This window comes from Camellia sinensis, chromosome 11 (genome assembly GCF_055761805.1).
Source record: "Camellia sinensis isolate YWXY chromosome 11, ASM5576180v1, whole genome shotgun sequence".
NCBI classification, from domain to species: Eukaryota; Viridiplantae; Streptophyta; class Magnoliopsida; order Ericales; family Theaceae; genus Camellia; species Camellia sinensis.
The window spans coordinates 97,415,457-97,431,762 of record NC_138971.1 but is presented as its reverse complement, the minus strand read 5'-3'; the positions used below and the strand labels follow the sequence as shown (position 1 = coordinate 97,431,762).

Sequence of the window (16,306 nt, the reverse complement as noted above, 5' to 3'; positions counted from 1 at the left end):
AACCTCAATTTCATGCTTTAAACAAGCAAATGGTTTGAACCACTTTATAAGCAAAAATAAAAACCAAGAAAAGAGGGAGGTTGCAGAGATGATTAAGTGCTGGAAATGAGTGATAAAAGCATAAACAAATGCTATCAACTCAAACAATAAGGTGTCTAGAGCCTAAAACACCAAGCTTGTGAGGACTATTGCACTACAACCATGCAAAACAAACCTCAACTGGCCCAAACAGCCCAAAACAGAGCTAAAGCAATCTAAAATAAAGGCAAAAACATGTCGGAATTAAGCTAAAACAAGCTAGAAAAATAAGCTAACACATGGCAACAACTAGGCTAGCAAACAAGACACAACGAGGGGAGGCTAACCCCTCCAATTTTGGACTTCAAAACATGATTTTTCTCATTGAAAATACTCTGAAATTCAGTGGTAAAAAGCCCCGAAAAAGATGGTTTTAAAATGGGAAACGAAGGTGCAAAGGCCCTAACAACAAGGAATAAAGAGGGATGAGCCACCCCCTAACCTCAAATGGCCAAAAGCACCAATTTCAGCCCATGAAAACAGAGTTTTCTAAAGCTCAAAAACAGCCCAAAACAATGGGAGAAAGATAGGAAAACAAGTAGTCAAAGCAAGCTAGTGAAACAAATATGCTACCTCTTGAAGAGAAGAGTGATTCTAGGCCACAATTCCAAGCAAAACCACTTTCTAGAGCTCAAACAAGATCTCTTGGAACCTCAGTTCAAGGGTCAAGGGATTTGGTTAAGGAAGTATAGGCAAGAGTGTAGGAAATGGAGGCAAAAGTATAGAAAATTTGTAAAGAGAGAGAGAATTGTAAAGAGAGAGGAAAAATTTTGAGTCTAATTTTTCTAACCTCAAAACATGAGAGAGAGAGAGAGAGAGAGAGAGAGAGAGAGAGGTCTCCTATTTATAGAAAACATGAAATCTATACAAGGAGATCCAGCCCTCCACGTGTGGACAGATGCAAGCATCTGTGCAAACAGCTGGCATAAAATATCTGCAAAAAACACTGGTGGCCGGTCGACCATCAGTGATGGCCGGCAAGGCAACATTGATGGCTGGCAAGGCACATCAATGGCCAGCAAACCAGAAGCTCTGGCTGGAAGCCTTCATAGATGGCCGGTTGGCCACCAAAGACTGCATGAGGGAAAGACCAAAGTATGGTCCAAAAATGAGACAAAATGGATGCAGGGTTTGAAAGGCTCAAAATCTGTAGCGTTCCGCTGATGACTTCGAGCACCTAGCGAGCAAACAGACTTGTCATCGGATGTACCTACAAGAACATCCAAGTCTTAAAGGGCCTGTCAAAAATGGAGTGTCTATAGTTGCCACTCTTTGACAGTTTTCAGAATCATGAAATGTCGTGAGTGAATGTCAAAACCCAGAGACGACCCATTTTGACAAGGCCGTAAGACTTGGACAAACAATCAAAATAGACAAAAATGGTTGCGCCCGTAGGCTGCCTACGTATCCCTTTGCAAGGAATCAAACCAGCGTAGTTCTGGGGCAAAATGCAAATGATATGCATGATGCAAGAACATAACTTATGATCATGCAATGAGATTGTGCAATGAAACATTTAAATGCAAATGCTATGTAAAGAAATGCTACAGTTAAACAAACTAGAACAATGCACAACAATCCCAAACACGAAAAGAAAACCACGCACCACACGCAAGAATCACAAACCCAAACCACATTTCACACAGAAAGGATGTAAGAAAATTAAGCAAGCTTAACTAGGCATCACGCAGGAAAGATGAAGGGCGATGTAACTATCGGATACACCTGAGGCCTCAACCGAGATCCTAACGCATTGCACGCGAAAGGAGAAAAAGGATGGTGTGAACACTAGGCGCACCCAAATGTTTTTAACCGAAAGGGGTGGCGTGAACACCGGGACACACCCGAATGTTTTTAACCGATTTGCATTCCTAACGCGTTGCACGCGAGAGGAAGAAGGGGTGGTGTGAACACCGGGACGCCCCCGAATATTTTTAACTGATTTGCGTTCCTGATGCGTTACACGCGAGATGAAGAAGGGGTGGTGTGAACACCGGGACACACCCGAATGTTTTTAACCGATTTGCATTCCTAATGCGTTGTACGCGAGAGGAAGAAGGGGTGGTGTGAACATTGGGACGCACCTAAATGTTTTTAACTGATGGAGTAAAAGAATGCGATTCGAAGGGTATGAATAGTTTCATCTAAGACTCCTCTGAATAAACCGTACATACAATATCGTGCATCTCCAAAAAAGAAACCTAACAAGTGTAATTCAGGAATGCATGTTCTATGCAATATAAACAATTGAGATACAATGTTAGTGGCATGTTCTATGCGAAACAAAAGATAAGCATATTCTATGCGAAACAAAACATGAGCATGTTTTATGCAAAACAGATAACGGGAGCATATTCTATGCGAAATAAATCGCGTTAAGCATGTTCTATGCATAACAAAACGCAATAAGCATGTTCTATGCATAACAAAATGCATAAGCATGTTCTATGCATAATAGATTCCGTGAGCATCTTCTATACATAATAGATAACGAGAGCATATTCAATGCGCACTTCAAAAGCGGATGCATATTCCATGCATGATTCAAGAACAAATGCACATTCTATGTAAGATTGAAGAGCGAATGCAAGATGCACATGCAATTCCCATGAGATGTACACCCTGTAACAACATATATGAAATGTGAATTTTATGCTAGTGCATGTTCCATGCAACAACGAGTAGGACATGCGCATTCCATGCAAGATACCAAAACATGATTCAACGAAAACAAACTCAGTAGTAACTTCTGATTTACCTCTCGGAAAAAGTTATAATATGTTTAAAGGATACACCTCGTTCGTGTTGACAAGTGACGAACATTGCGCACTGAAAACACAGTTTCGAGTTTCCATAGAGGCATTCTAAACCCAACAGTGGACAATCCCCCTAATTATTGAAAACCAAAGACACAAAACAGCATCAAAAACCCAAGGAAAGCTGCTGGCCACCTGCCGGCCATGAGGGAAGGCCACCGGCCAGGTGTCGGCCAACAATGGTCCTTGCCAGCCATCGATGGTAGATCGAGGGTAAATCAGCCAATTCGGCTCGGGTCTTTAAATATGAGTCACTAGGGGTCATTTCCTCACAACCCTTTGTGCGAAAATCATCTCCCTCTCTCTCTAGACATTCTTTCTTTCTGGATTTGCACTTTCTACGTGTTTTCCAACATCCCACACAAACTTGATTCGCTAAACCCTCTTTGTTTCCTTCACTTTGAACCAATTGAAAATTGATTTCGATGCTTCCTTCCTTAGTTCCACCATTCTAGGCTTATTCCCTCAAGTTTCTCTCGAGTTTTGTGCACTTTTCCTAACTTTGAATTTTCTCTATTTTCTCTTTCTTAGGGTTTGACTTTTTCTAAGTTTACCCCTTTTCTTCATTTTTCTTCACTTTTCACCCATCTTGCACTTATTTTTAAGATGGCGGATGAGATTCCTCATGATGGGGCTCCTCCCGAGATTCCTCCAGTAGTAGAGGAGCCGAGAGTTGACCTTGGGGCTGACTTAGAGGTGCAGTTCGAGCCCGAGGTTGAGGTAGAGCCGCTACCACGGAGGGAACGGCCTTTTGATCCGGCGAGGTATCACCCTTAGACACACATGTTGCCCACTGTCGGAGACATGAGGCGCTCCACTGAGTTTGCCCGTGGTGTACCAGAGGACCTCCTGCTGCAGGAGCCGGAGTCTCACTTGTCGACCATTGTCGTTGAGGTATGAACTCTGTTGCCTTGCAATTCTGCCTTCCGTTATTTGCATTTCTTGCATTGCCTTGTATCTGATCACCTGACTACATTTCATACATCATGCATTATCCTATTTCTAACGCATTTCATGCACTACTTTGTATTTGACTATACTTTCATCACTGTTCACACTATAAGAAATAACACTTTTGCCGACCAAAAAATTGGTCGCTAAAAGCCCATTTTTAGTCGGCAAAAGTTATCCGCGACCAATTTTTTTGGTCGCTACTTTGGTCGCCAATTGAGGGTCGGCAAAAGTAATTCGCGACCAAAATTTTTGATGCTCGAGAAAAGTTGGATTTGCCGACTAAATTTTTAGTCGCTAAATATATCATTACTATGACTAATCCACTTTGTCGCTAAAACACTTTGGTCGCGAAAATTGATATTTTCCCGACCAAATATCTTAGTCGCCAATTGTCACATTCCACGACCAAACAGATCAGTTGCCAAAAGTCGAGGAATCGCCGACCAACAATTTAGTCGCCAAAGGTAAGGAATTGCCGACCAATGATTTTAGTCGCAAAATTGTAGAATTTGCTGACCAATTTTTTAGTCACCAAATCTCTTTCTTCTTTTTTTTTTTTTTTTTTTTTGAGAACAATCAATTTTTGTTTATAAACATTCAATTCAATATCAAACAAAATTCATTCAACCCAACCACAATTAAGGAACAATAACATTTAAAAAAGAAAAAGCTTAAGAACGATAATTAACAAATTTCCTTTCTTGTAACTTCACTAAATCATCAAACAATAATTGAGTTCCATTTAAAATAAAGATGAAAATATGTAACCGTAGTGCAGCACAGGGCATATTCAAGTCAAATTGAATTTAGTAAGCTCTTCTTCTCAAAAGCTATATCCTCTTTGAAGTCCAACATGACACACAACTTGAAGCCTTTCACCTTCTTTAATGATTTAACATATCAACTTGCTTGGCAGCTGATCCAAACTAACATATCAACTTTATGGATAATTGACCCTCCACCCTTGCATGGCCGAATGAAATAGCCACTTGGAAGCATTTCAGCTCTCACAAACTGAGTAGTAACAGCTGCATTTGGGCTAGCACCAGAACTTGACAGAGATCTCTCATAGACCTTAAAAGATTGATGACAAAAAAGATCAAAGATCAAATTTTTGCATCACCAACTGTGCAAACTCGATTCATTTGGTAATATTAATGCCCACAACTAATACATTCAATCAAATGCTTTAAATAGTAAAAAAAACATTTTTTTAGCAATATTGTTCTAATGATGCAAATGCCATTTTGGCACATCTAGATCATTGCTTAACATTGCATATATAACAGTTAAACAAAAATAAATTATGAATGGTGGCATCAATTCCTTTGTGACATTTGGGCTACCATTAAATATGCAAGCTTAACAAATAACAGAAAAGATTTATGATAAAATTATATATTTATAGTAATAACAATAGCTGATATTGACATTATTTTTATGTATATATGAGTAGATCGTTTCTATATAAATTGTTTTAGAGCAACTCCAACACTCCCGATTTTTACCTCAAAGTGGGTCTAAAAGATATTTTTCTATTTTATGGAGTCTCTTTTGAAGCTAGTTTTCCCAAAATATTCTATGTTTTTTTCTATTCTATTTAAATATTCTTTTTTTGCCTTTTTAAATTTTAAGTGTGCAAATCCTTTTATTCATCATTCAACTCAATGTAGCAGATCATTTTCCTATATCCAAAACCCACAAACCATTCGCAATTTAAACTATGAGCATTTAAACGACGTTAGTAAAATTCACTACAGTTATTTCAACTGATATTCCAAAAACAATCTGAAACATTGTGCAGTCTACTGCCACCTCTAAAAATGCACTATATAAATTGGGTTTGCAACAACAAATATATGAAAGAACACATATCATAAAAAATGGAAATAGAAAAAAGATAAAAGAGCTGTTAAAAAATCATGAGTTATTTGTTCCCTTCATCATTTGGAGTTGTTTGGTGAAGAGACCAATAAGAGCAGTAGAATAAAAACTATTTTTGGGAGTTCAACATTATTTACCATTAGAAGTTACTCAAATCAAATCCCAACTCAAATCCCAAACAGGTTAGAACCATGTACTTACTTGTGCATCAGAAAGTGCACGACCAATAATGTCATTTCAAGTAATTGAGGTGGTAGGAATTGGAATAGATTTCTCTTTGAAAGCATATGAAGCAACAAGATCAAGATTTGATAATTGTAGACTTGATTCTATAATCTTCACAATACATAAAATTGTACTATCAATCTGTATTTGTATAGCTTTCATAAATAAAATTTAGGACAAAAGAACGAAAAAGATTGATAAATATTGTCAGAGACATAGATTGGTTACATCGATTTGACAGCAAAAGTTTACATCTGGCTCATAATATTTTGGAGTCTAAGAAACATACCAATGAATCAGTGATAAAGTCTGTCTCTTCCACAAAATGCTAACACTTTCCATCTTCATTGCATACTCTTTCACACCATCAACTTGTTCATTTACTAAGCAAAAAGCAATTGCTCTGCCATTGCAATAGGTGTTTCAAGCTTTAGCTTCATTCTTTCAATTCATGTACTTGTTGACCCCTCTAAAAAGCTATACAAAAAAATTTCAAATTCATAGAAACTACAGGTTCTCCAATGAGGATTAGTCATAGATAGTTCTTCAATCTCTTTCTGAACATGGTAGGAAACTGAAAGTTTTTCTTCAAGGGCAGATCGTGTATAGATACAGGATACAATGTCACATGTTCTGAATTAAGCAACTTCTAAGTATTTTCCTTGACGAAAGCAATAGCTTCCTCGAGTTGCATCAAATCATGTAAAAGAATTGAAGATTAGAATTACTTTATTAGCAAACCTAAATTAAGGGAAATTTGTCCATTCTTTATAGTCCCTCCTACAAGAAATCCCTTTGAATAAAATTAACAATCAAACTAGAGAATGCATAATTAAACCTCATTGGAATTCTGATAGAGATTAGATTTAATCAACACAAACACAACTTTTTTTCTTCCACTGCTGAGTGTAAAGGAGAAAAAAAACCTACAAAGCATCACAAATGGAGCCAAAACTAATAAAATAAATAAATAAATAAATAAAGATTTTACATTAACTTAAATACTAAATGGACAATACATAATATATGATCTTATAACAAGAGAATACAGACATCAAGTTAACTACCCAAGCAACCAATCTTACTAATTTAATTTCCAATAAAACCCTAAACCGAAGCCGTAAAACTCGAAAAAATTTCACAATGACCAAATAAAGCTTCTCGATTTCTCAATCCAATCATTCCTTAAACCAATTCAGAAAATCAAACAAACAGTGAACCAATAAGAAAATCAAAACAATTTCCATACAAACATCTAAATACACATTGTACCTTGTCCTTGGTGTAACCAAATCTGCCGAAATCAAACTGATCGTCATTGTAATGTCTCGCATCATTCTCTGCGTCTTCGAGTGGAAGCTGAACCTAAGCGAGCATGAGGTAATTAGGCTCGTTCTCGGATACAGAAGAAGAATCCAGAAATCAAAAATCTATTGGATATGGAGATACAAAGCAGACAGAGAAACAAAGAAGCAGATGGGAAGTAAGATACAGAGCAAAGATGGGACAAACCTACAAAGCCAGAATGAAGCGGCGATGGTCTATCACAGCAATGTCAAACGGCGCAAACCCCCGACGATCGACAAATGTCTGTGCAAGCATTTGAGAGGGAGAGAACTACAAATCGTGAGAGAGAACGGCTGTGCAAGGGTGAAAATCGTGGAGAGAATTTACCTACGAACAAAAAAATAAAAAGATGGGCGACTTTGGGAGGGAGGTAAGAAACTGAGGTCTTATTGGTTTTGGTTGATATTCTTTTAAAAAATGTATTTTTGAATTTTTGAAAAGTATTTATTTCTTTTGTAAATTTATATAAATTGATAAGTATAGTACTTTTGATTGAGAGAGAGAACACAAAGAGAGGGAGAGGCGGACCAACATAGAGAGATGCAGAGAGCGAGCTAGAGACAGAGGGGAGATTAGGACTTTTTTTTTAAAAAAAAATTCTGTTTTCCTAGTACAAAACAACGTCGTTTTATAATCGGCGACCACATTTTTTTGTCGCAAAAAAATTTCAATTCTCACCTCCACATTTCAAATTTCCCTCCCAAACTTTTGGCGACCAAAAGACCAGATTAGTTGCAGAAAAGGTACCTTTACCGACAAAATTTTTTAGTCACCAAATCTCAATCGACGGCGCCTAATTCTTTTTAGTCGCTAAAAGTACTAATTTGGCGACTAATTTTTTTTTGATTGCTGAAAATAAGTTTTTGGCGACCAAATTTTTGGTCGCCAAAGGAAAAAAATAATTTTTTATTTTTCATTAGGCGACTAAATTGTTTTAGTAGCCAAAACTCAATATATGGTAACTAAAATATTTTTGGTCGGGGAAAATAAGTTTTTGGCGACTAAAATTTTGGTCACCAATTCTATAACCAATTTATTTTTGATCTTCTGCGACCAATTTATTTTTTGGTCACCAAAATCTGACCTTCCGCGACCAAATTTGTAGTTGGTCGCCAAAAGCATACCACTTTCTGCGACCAACCCATATTTGGTCGCCAAAAATAATGATCATTCGCGACTAATTAATATTTGGTCACCAAAAGGTATTTTTTAGCTACCAACTTTTATATTGGTCGCGGAAAGTGGTCGCCAAAAGTGTAGATTTTTGTAGTACCATTGTTCACTGGTATCTGACTACATTTCATGCACCCCTTTATATCTTATTCATCTATTCTATGCCACAGGGCGAGTCTCATACCTTCAGAGGCAATGGTGCTACGACTGGTTGAGACTGGCATGACGAGCTCCCAGCTGGAGTTCGTGACATCATTGACGAGACGGGCTTCGGTCTCTTCAGCTCTAGCTTGACTCGGGTCACCGCGAGACGTCCCCTCTTAGAAGCACTCGTGGAGATGTGGTGAGATACCACCAACTCCTTTCATTTTTCCACCACAGAGGAGATGACATTGACTCCTTACGACTTTTACATGATCATCGGCTTAGACGTAAGGGGTGATCTGATTCCTCTCGACCCAAACATGGAAAAGTGGGAGGCGGTTTGGTTCGAGCTGCTCGGCGCACATCCTCCTATATACCGAACGGGGATGGTTAGATACACTTGGTTCACGGAGCGATTCAGAGGGAGCGAGTCTGAGACAGTAGAAAAGACAAAACAGTACACTAGGGGTTTCTTGATGTTCGTCTTCGGTACCACCTAGTTTTCGAAAAGGTGGAACACCGTAGGCTTGTATTTGCTGAGTGCCCTGGTGACCCTTCCTTGAGTTCATTTCTACGATTGGGGTGGAACGGGTCTCACCACGATGTATGGATATATGAGCTCTGTTTCTCACCTACGAGGGAACTTGATCGGAAGCTATTGGCTAGCCTGGTTGGTACACATCTCAATTCCCTCATCACACGTCACATTTCCTGCTTTACATTTTTTTCAACACATGTGCTTTCTACCTTGCACTTTCTATATCTATTCATATTGTATGCTTTCTGCTTTGCATTTTCTGCATTTGTGCAAAAATTGTACTGATCACATACCACTGCATTTTCCCTACAACTATGGGTGTACGCCTACTTTCCGTCCCTCGCACCAGAGCTTGTAGTGGAGCTTCCATTGACAGTCCCCTACTCGCAGGTATATGACGGTCAGCTTCGCCGTAGGACCCGCGAGCCTTTCACGTTTTTCCGTCGATACTTCGACACGATAGCTGCCCATGACGTAACCCAAAACACAGTCATTTTACTTTAACACTGTTCTGGTTTACATTTGACAATTGATAGCAACTAACGATTTGTACAACTTCCATTTGTAGATGACGTGGCAGCCATGGGCTATGCTGCCAACAGGGATCTAGGGCTAGTTTGGTGGAGCTTGGGCCATTTCTCGCTACCACATTCTGCTCAAGGACCCAGTTTGCTGGGCCTGGTTCTTGGGTGAGCGCTTCGTACGCCAGACTATGGCCCTGTCTGACCCGATCGTCTCGATGGCTCCACTAGAGTCTATGCGGTCCACAGAGAGCCTATTTGAGGAAGTGGTCATCTAGTTCATGGTAGGCCTAGATGTCGACTTCTTTCGAGCGGAGGGCAACTATACAGATTTTATCCAGACACACTTGATGCCGTCCTTGACTAGTATTCGCGGAGCTGGGAAGGTGAGAGTTCCTACCATGAGAGCGAGGCCCAGAGCGACCCGGACGAGCAGGGCCCGTGGCAGAGGGGCTTCCCGAGCAAGACAGAGGGCTGATTGGCTAGAGCTTTCCACCATGCTGACTTGTTGGCAGCACACCGAGGAGACTTACCATGTTTCGATTGAGCCCGCAGCGGCTGGTCATGAGCTTGTCGGGATCCGAGGCCAGGCTCCGGTATGAACTACACCTTAGCACTTGCACTTCATATTTCATTTCAAATATATTCCTCTACAGATACTAATTATTCAAATTCATTTGCAGGCATCGATCGAGTACACAGGAGGCTCCCTCGAGCTGATAGCCTCATTGATGGGGGATGGTACAAAAGAGAGAGGCACTGCTCAGCCTCTACGGTATCGCCGCAAGTTCTTCAACTTGCACTTCAGGCATCGAATTTCCACTAACACACTAACACTGACATTTCAACTGAAAACTTCCCAAATTGCACTGATACACTGCATCTGACATATTGTACTTGCACACTATATTCACACACTGCATTCATACATTGTATTCATACGCTATACCCATACACTATATCTGACTTCCGCACATACTCATTCTACATACTACACTTGCATCTGATACACATACTGTAACTGATATGTGACAACTGTCTTTTCAGATTCCACCCATACCGATGGCACCAGCGGTAGCTGCAGCGCTCACACCAGTAGTGTCTCTTCTAGCAGAAAGGAGAAGAGAGAGATAGGCTTTAGTGCGCAGCCGAGGCAGAGCTAGAGGCACCCGAGATGAGAGCGGCCCTTCAGAGCCCATTCTGCGTGATGATGATACTGAGACGAGCAACTCTAAGGAGACAGCAAGTCAGTATTCAGATTCATCTGAGAGTGGAGGTGATGACGCCAGCTCGAGTTCCGAGAGTGCAGGAGATGCTGAGTCAGGCTCCGAGGCAGAGAGCAAAGATGGCACCGGCTCGGACTCTAGTTCAGAGGGAGATGCAGATAGCAGCGCTAACGGAGATAGTGCCTCAAAGCCTCCCCTTCGTGGAAGAGGACGAAGAGGGCTTCTCGAGCATGAGGTGACCAACACTGATTTTTCGATTTTGCTTAGTTTCTTTTTCGCTTATAGCTTTAGCACATTGTACAGCTTTAGACAGGTTTTATTTGCTTTAAAAAACACTTGTACTGCACTTTTGTGGAAAAGTAACCATGATCGGAATGAAAGCCAGGTTTTATGAAAAAGTGTTATATTTTGCATCATGAGCACTGCATCACATGGAATGAACATGGAAACGAAATGACCAAGAACACTCTTGATTGCAATAAACTTAATCGGGCAATGAACCGACCAACAACTGACATGAAAAAGCCAAAGAAACTCGATAAACAACACAATTCAATAAGCAAAAACAACACAAATAGAACTTGATAAGCAAAACAAGACGAATACAACTCGAGAAACATGCTAAAGCCCAAAGAGACTCAAAACAAGACTCTCAAACACACAAAGAGCAGAATAAAACACATGCTGTCAACACTTTCTAGAACAAAGAAAGGCAGCAGGTTAGAGTGAGAGACTGCCGGCCATGTGTCGGCCATGTAAGTTGGCCTGCCAGCCAACAATGCCCTTTGCCGACCATTAATGAGCCTTGCCGGCCATCGATGTTCAGGACCTCCAGATTGTTGACACATGGCTTTCACTCACTGCCTTATCTTCTACAAAAGGTTAGACCTCGTAGTTTCTTCATTTTAGCTTTAAATTCTTCACAAATGGAGCCATTTTTTGCCGAAAAACTTTCGAATTGGATTGTAACTCTAGATGGCTCGAAGAAGGTGAATTTTTGGGGTTTCGACATAAATGCACTATTCCTACTGAGTCATTCTCCGCTTTGTTTTTCATTCCTTCATGTCACGGCTCGGGGTTTCGGCATAAATGCACTATTCCCGCTAAGTCATTCTCCGCTTTGTTTTTCATTCTTCATGCCGCGGCTAGATGTGGGAACCTGATTACACATGTTTTTAGCTTTGGGGGGCAAGAGATATGCCTGACAATCAAAGAATTTTGGGCACTAATGGAGTCCCGACGCGATGAGAAAATCTTGTCTCAACCTCGTTTTGGCCACATCCAAGCTCTATGACGAATGTGCGGGCTCACTTTACATGAGGCTTGATCCTTGGTTCACAATGGAGAGATGGATATTCCTAGCCTGATTCATCAATTTTCTGAGGCCGACGACCGAGGCGATCTTCTTTGGCGGGGTTTTCGGCAACACACCCTTTACTTGTGCATGCTAGCCTATTTCCTTCTTGCCCCTAGTTTCGGAGGGTCTAGCACTCGGCTAATTGAGGTGGCGCAAGGCCTGAAAGAGGGCAAGAGTTGCATTAGCTTGACATTGGCCGAGATTTTGATGGGCTAAAATGCCTTCCTTCGGCGAGAGACAAACAAATTCACAGGGAGTCCACTACTTCTTCAGGTAATGTTTCCCACCCTTCTCATGTGTGTTTCTCACATCGCTCGACACTCATGCTCTGTTTTTCTCTCCCTTTCTCACCTTTTCTCTCAACATACACCTCTCTATTCTTTAATCTCTCTTTTCTTTCATCCCTCCATAGGTGTGGCTTATGGACAAGTTGAAGGTAGTGGATGCTTGCCCAGAATACTCAGCTTGGGGCTACTTCTTCCATCACCGTCTAGTGGATTTCCTAAACTAGGGATGGTGGTGCCATTGGATGTGCAACCGGTCTGCTGTTGACATTGCTTGGCGTTGCTCCTAGTTTGATCTGCCCGAGATGAGCTACAGCATGACTCGGAAACCTGGCATTCAGCTGATTGGCCTTACACACTGTGTATTAGACTTTTCATTCCGGTTCAGGCATCAATTTGGACATAACCCAATTTGCCCAGAAAAAAAGGGTAGAGTACTCGGTTTCATTCTCTATCCGCTGCTTACAATTGGCTAGATACCCCACTTCTTGGAGAACAAAAGAGCTTCTGGCTCCTGCTCCCAGTTTCAATTGCGCCCTTTCTGGCGAGTGCCTGGCTTGGCTTGAAGATGAGGAATAGACTGGGCCTACTTTAGCATCTAAAGCTTCCACGAGCTCAAGAAGGGGACGCAGGAACACTTGATTCATCTATGCCCTAAGTTTATTTCTTTGATTTTTACTTTTCAAGTTTTATGAATGTAATAAAGAGCAACTTTGATTTGTATCGAGAGTTGGAGAACTTTATATTTGAAATTAATGAATTAGAGTTGTGAGCACTGAAAATTTTCCTTATGGTCCAAAAATGGTCTAAGTTGTAAAAAGATTAATTTGAACAAAATTAACTTTTATTAAAACTTTTCAAAACCATTTTCGAAAAGGATCACCACCTGACACACATGGGATCAATCCTCGAGATGTACAACCTCGAATCCAAAGATTACAAATTGCCCTTTGACTGAATAACACTACACTGTAGCCAGCTCTTCTCTCAGAGTAAAGATCACAACCAAACTTTCAAGTAAAGAATGGACCAAGATGACCCGATCGAACACATGGACAGAGCAGTTGATTTGGAGGTGTTTAGGGCTGAACTTCAGGATGAATTTGCCTATGTATCCCGAAGATGGAAATCAGGCCTTATGTAGTTCGGTTTGGGTTCGCTCAAGTATTAACACTCTCCTTTTGCGCCCTAACTTTTGCCAAGGTCGCCCTTTAGGGTTTTCAACCTTGCGACCTTATTTTTTCTTTATTTTTAATTTTTCATGCTCTAACTTTTGCCTAGGTCGCTCTTCCGGGTTTTCGACCTAGCGAGCCTCTCAGGGATAGTATTTCTTCAACTTATCCATGTCGATCGATTGGGAAAATTCTAGGCCATCCAAGTCCATAAGAATTACAGCCCCACCCGACCAGATAGTTTTGATGATGTAAGGACCAATCCAATTGGGTCTAAACTTGCCCCTACCGTCATGGATGGGAGCTCGGTTGTCTTTCAGCAACAAATCCCCTTTTTTGAGATTCCGGGACTTAACCTTCTTGTTAAAAGCTCTAACAATCCTACGTTGATAACCCTGAACATGGTATAATGCTTTCAGCCTTCTCTCATCAAACAATATCAACTCTTCGAACCTACTCTGTTGTCAGTCTGCCTCTGCTATCTAACACTCAACCAAGACTCGCAATGACGGGACTTCTATTTCAATTGGCAGAACAGCCTCCATACCATAGACAAGGGAATAAGGAGTTGCTTACATAGACATCCGAATTGAAGTTCTATAACCCCAAAGTGCAAATGGCAATTTGTCTGGCCAGTCCCTGTAGGTCTCAACCATCTCCTGTAGAATATGCTTGATGTTCTTGTTGGCGGCCTCAACAGCTCCATTGGTTTGCGGCCGGTATGTAGATGACTTATGAAAAGCCACGTTATATTTCTGAGACAAGTCTATTACTTCTTTCTTGAAGTGGGAGCCTGTTGACGTCCCCGAACGTCCTGGGAGGGAATCCCGTCTTGTTCATTTGGGGCTCACTACAGTTTAGGACTTAATGTCACGGTTCTGTATCTAATCTCGAAGAGTGCAATGCAAGACCGACAAATTAGCAAAGAGTCCAAATCCGGCAAATCGTTTTGGAAAACAGATTTTTAAGAAAGAAGTGCCAAACATGGACTGCTTTGCCAGATATAGAGTCGCCACCTAAAATTTTGTTTTTGGGGGAATTTAGGAAACCCTAACTCGTTGCCTAAAGCCACGTGTCTGTCATCACCAAAGTTGCCTCGGCTCGGGAACTTGGGTACGATTGGGGAAGGTCAGCTATGAGCACCCCCGCTCGCCCGATCCGAAGATCGGCCTATACTAAGCATGATATCTAGTTTTGAAAACATTATGCGTTCTTATTCCGGTTAATTAGCTAGAATTACTATGTGATGCGCACAGCAAAACAAGTATAGACTAGGTTGCCTAATTTGGAACAAAGCATCGCATATCCATTTGTTTGGAAATGGTTTGAAGTTTGCTACTCGCAAGTAGGCTAAAATACGGATTTCAATGAATTATCTCAATTCAAGTAACCCAACCTTCACCCACAGGCATTCAGGCAGTTATATCACCTAAGCAATTAGCCTCATGGAAAGCTGTAGACAACCTATTTTTGACCGTCCTCAAGACTTGGACGTCACCGTTTGAACACTCAGTGATCATCCATGTTCGTGTTCGTCTTGAGTTCTCAGAGGTTTCGGCCGCATGTCTTATCTCAAGACCTCTCGACTTGTGTTTTTGCTTCTGAGGGCAGGGAATGGCTTGATTGGACATCCCCACACCTCACCGGCCTTGGCTTGAGGCCACCGGCCTTGTTTCCTTGCCACCAGCCATTGGTGATGGCCGGTCGGCACTATTGATGGTCGGTCGGCATTGTGTTTGGTCGGCCGGCCACTGTTTTTGATCAATCGGCCACTTGTCCTGACCGAGACCTTTTCTTGAGGGAGCTTGACCCTTTTGAACCTTTTTTTAGCTTCTCCAAGAAACTTGAACCTTTTGACCCTTTTTAGCTTCTCCAAGAAGCTTGACCCTTTTTAGCTTCTCCAAGAAGCTTGACCTTTTTTTTAGCTTCTCCAAGAAGCTTGACCCTTTTTAGCTTCTCCAAGAAGCTTGACCTTTTTTAGCTTCTTGAGGAAGCTTGACCCTTTTTTTTTAGCTTCTCCAAGAAGCTTGAACCTTTTTAGCTTCTTGAGGAAGCTTGAATCTTTTTAGCTTCTCCAAGAAGCTTGGCCCTTTTTAGCTTCTCCAAGAAGCTTGAACCTTGTTAGCTTCTCTTAGAAGCTTGGCACCTTGCCTTGGCCTATATAAGGAGAGCCTCTCCTTCCATTTTAGGGGTTAGAAAAATCAGATATATATGAGATATATATCACTCCCTCTCTATATCTCCCTCTTTCTCTACATTTGTGTTGGTTAGAGGGTCCAAAAGGGGCTTGTTCTTGGCCTATTGCACACCACTTCATAGCCACACACTTCCATCATCACTTGGAGGTTCTTGGAGCTTGTTTTCAGAGGTTGAGGACTGGTTTTTTAGACCTAAAGGCTGCTGGTTCTTGCTGGTCTTCAAAGGTAACTTCTTACCCTCTTTATTCCCCGTTTTTGCACACCCTTTTAGCCTATCTTGATTGTGGATTTGGGCTTTGTGTATAACATAAAAAATTTCTTTTTTTGTGTTTAAGATACTTTATTAAGACCACTTTTGTGTTTGGGGTCGTTTACCCCATCTTAGGCCT

The 16,306-nt window shown here is 41.1% G+C and overlaps 1 long non-coding RNA gene across 1 annotated transcript; it reads right to left on the bottom strand.

The window, feature by feature from the left end:
* Nucleotides 1–4,519: 4,519 nt before the first annotated feature.
* On the bottom strand, nucleotides 4,520–7,684 carry LOC114297225 (uncharacterized). Its single transcript, XR_003641432.2, has 4 exons — nucleotides 7,470–7,684; nucleotides 7,230–7,322; nucleotides 6,247–6,360; nucleotides 4,520–4,922 (listed from the first exon to the last, which is right to left on the bottom strand). It is a non-coding gene; the product is annotated as an uncharacterized LOC114297225 (long non-coding RNA).
* Nucleotides 7,685–16,306: the final 8,622 nt, after the last annotated feature.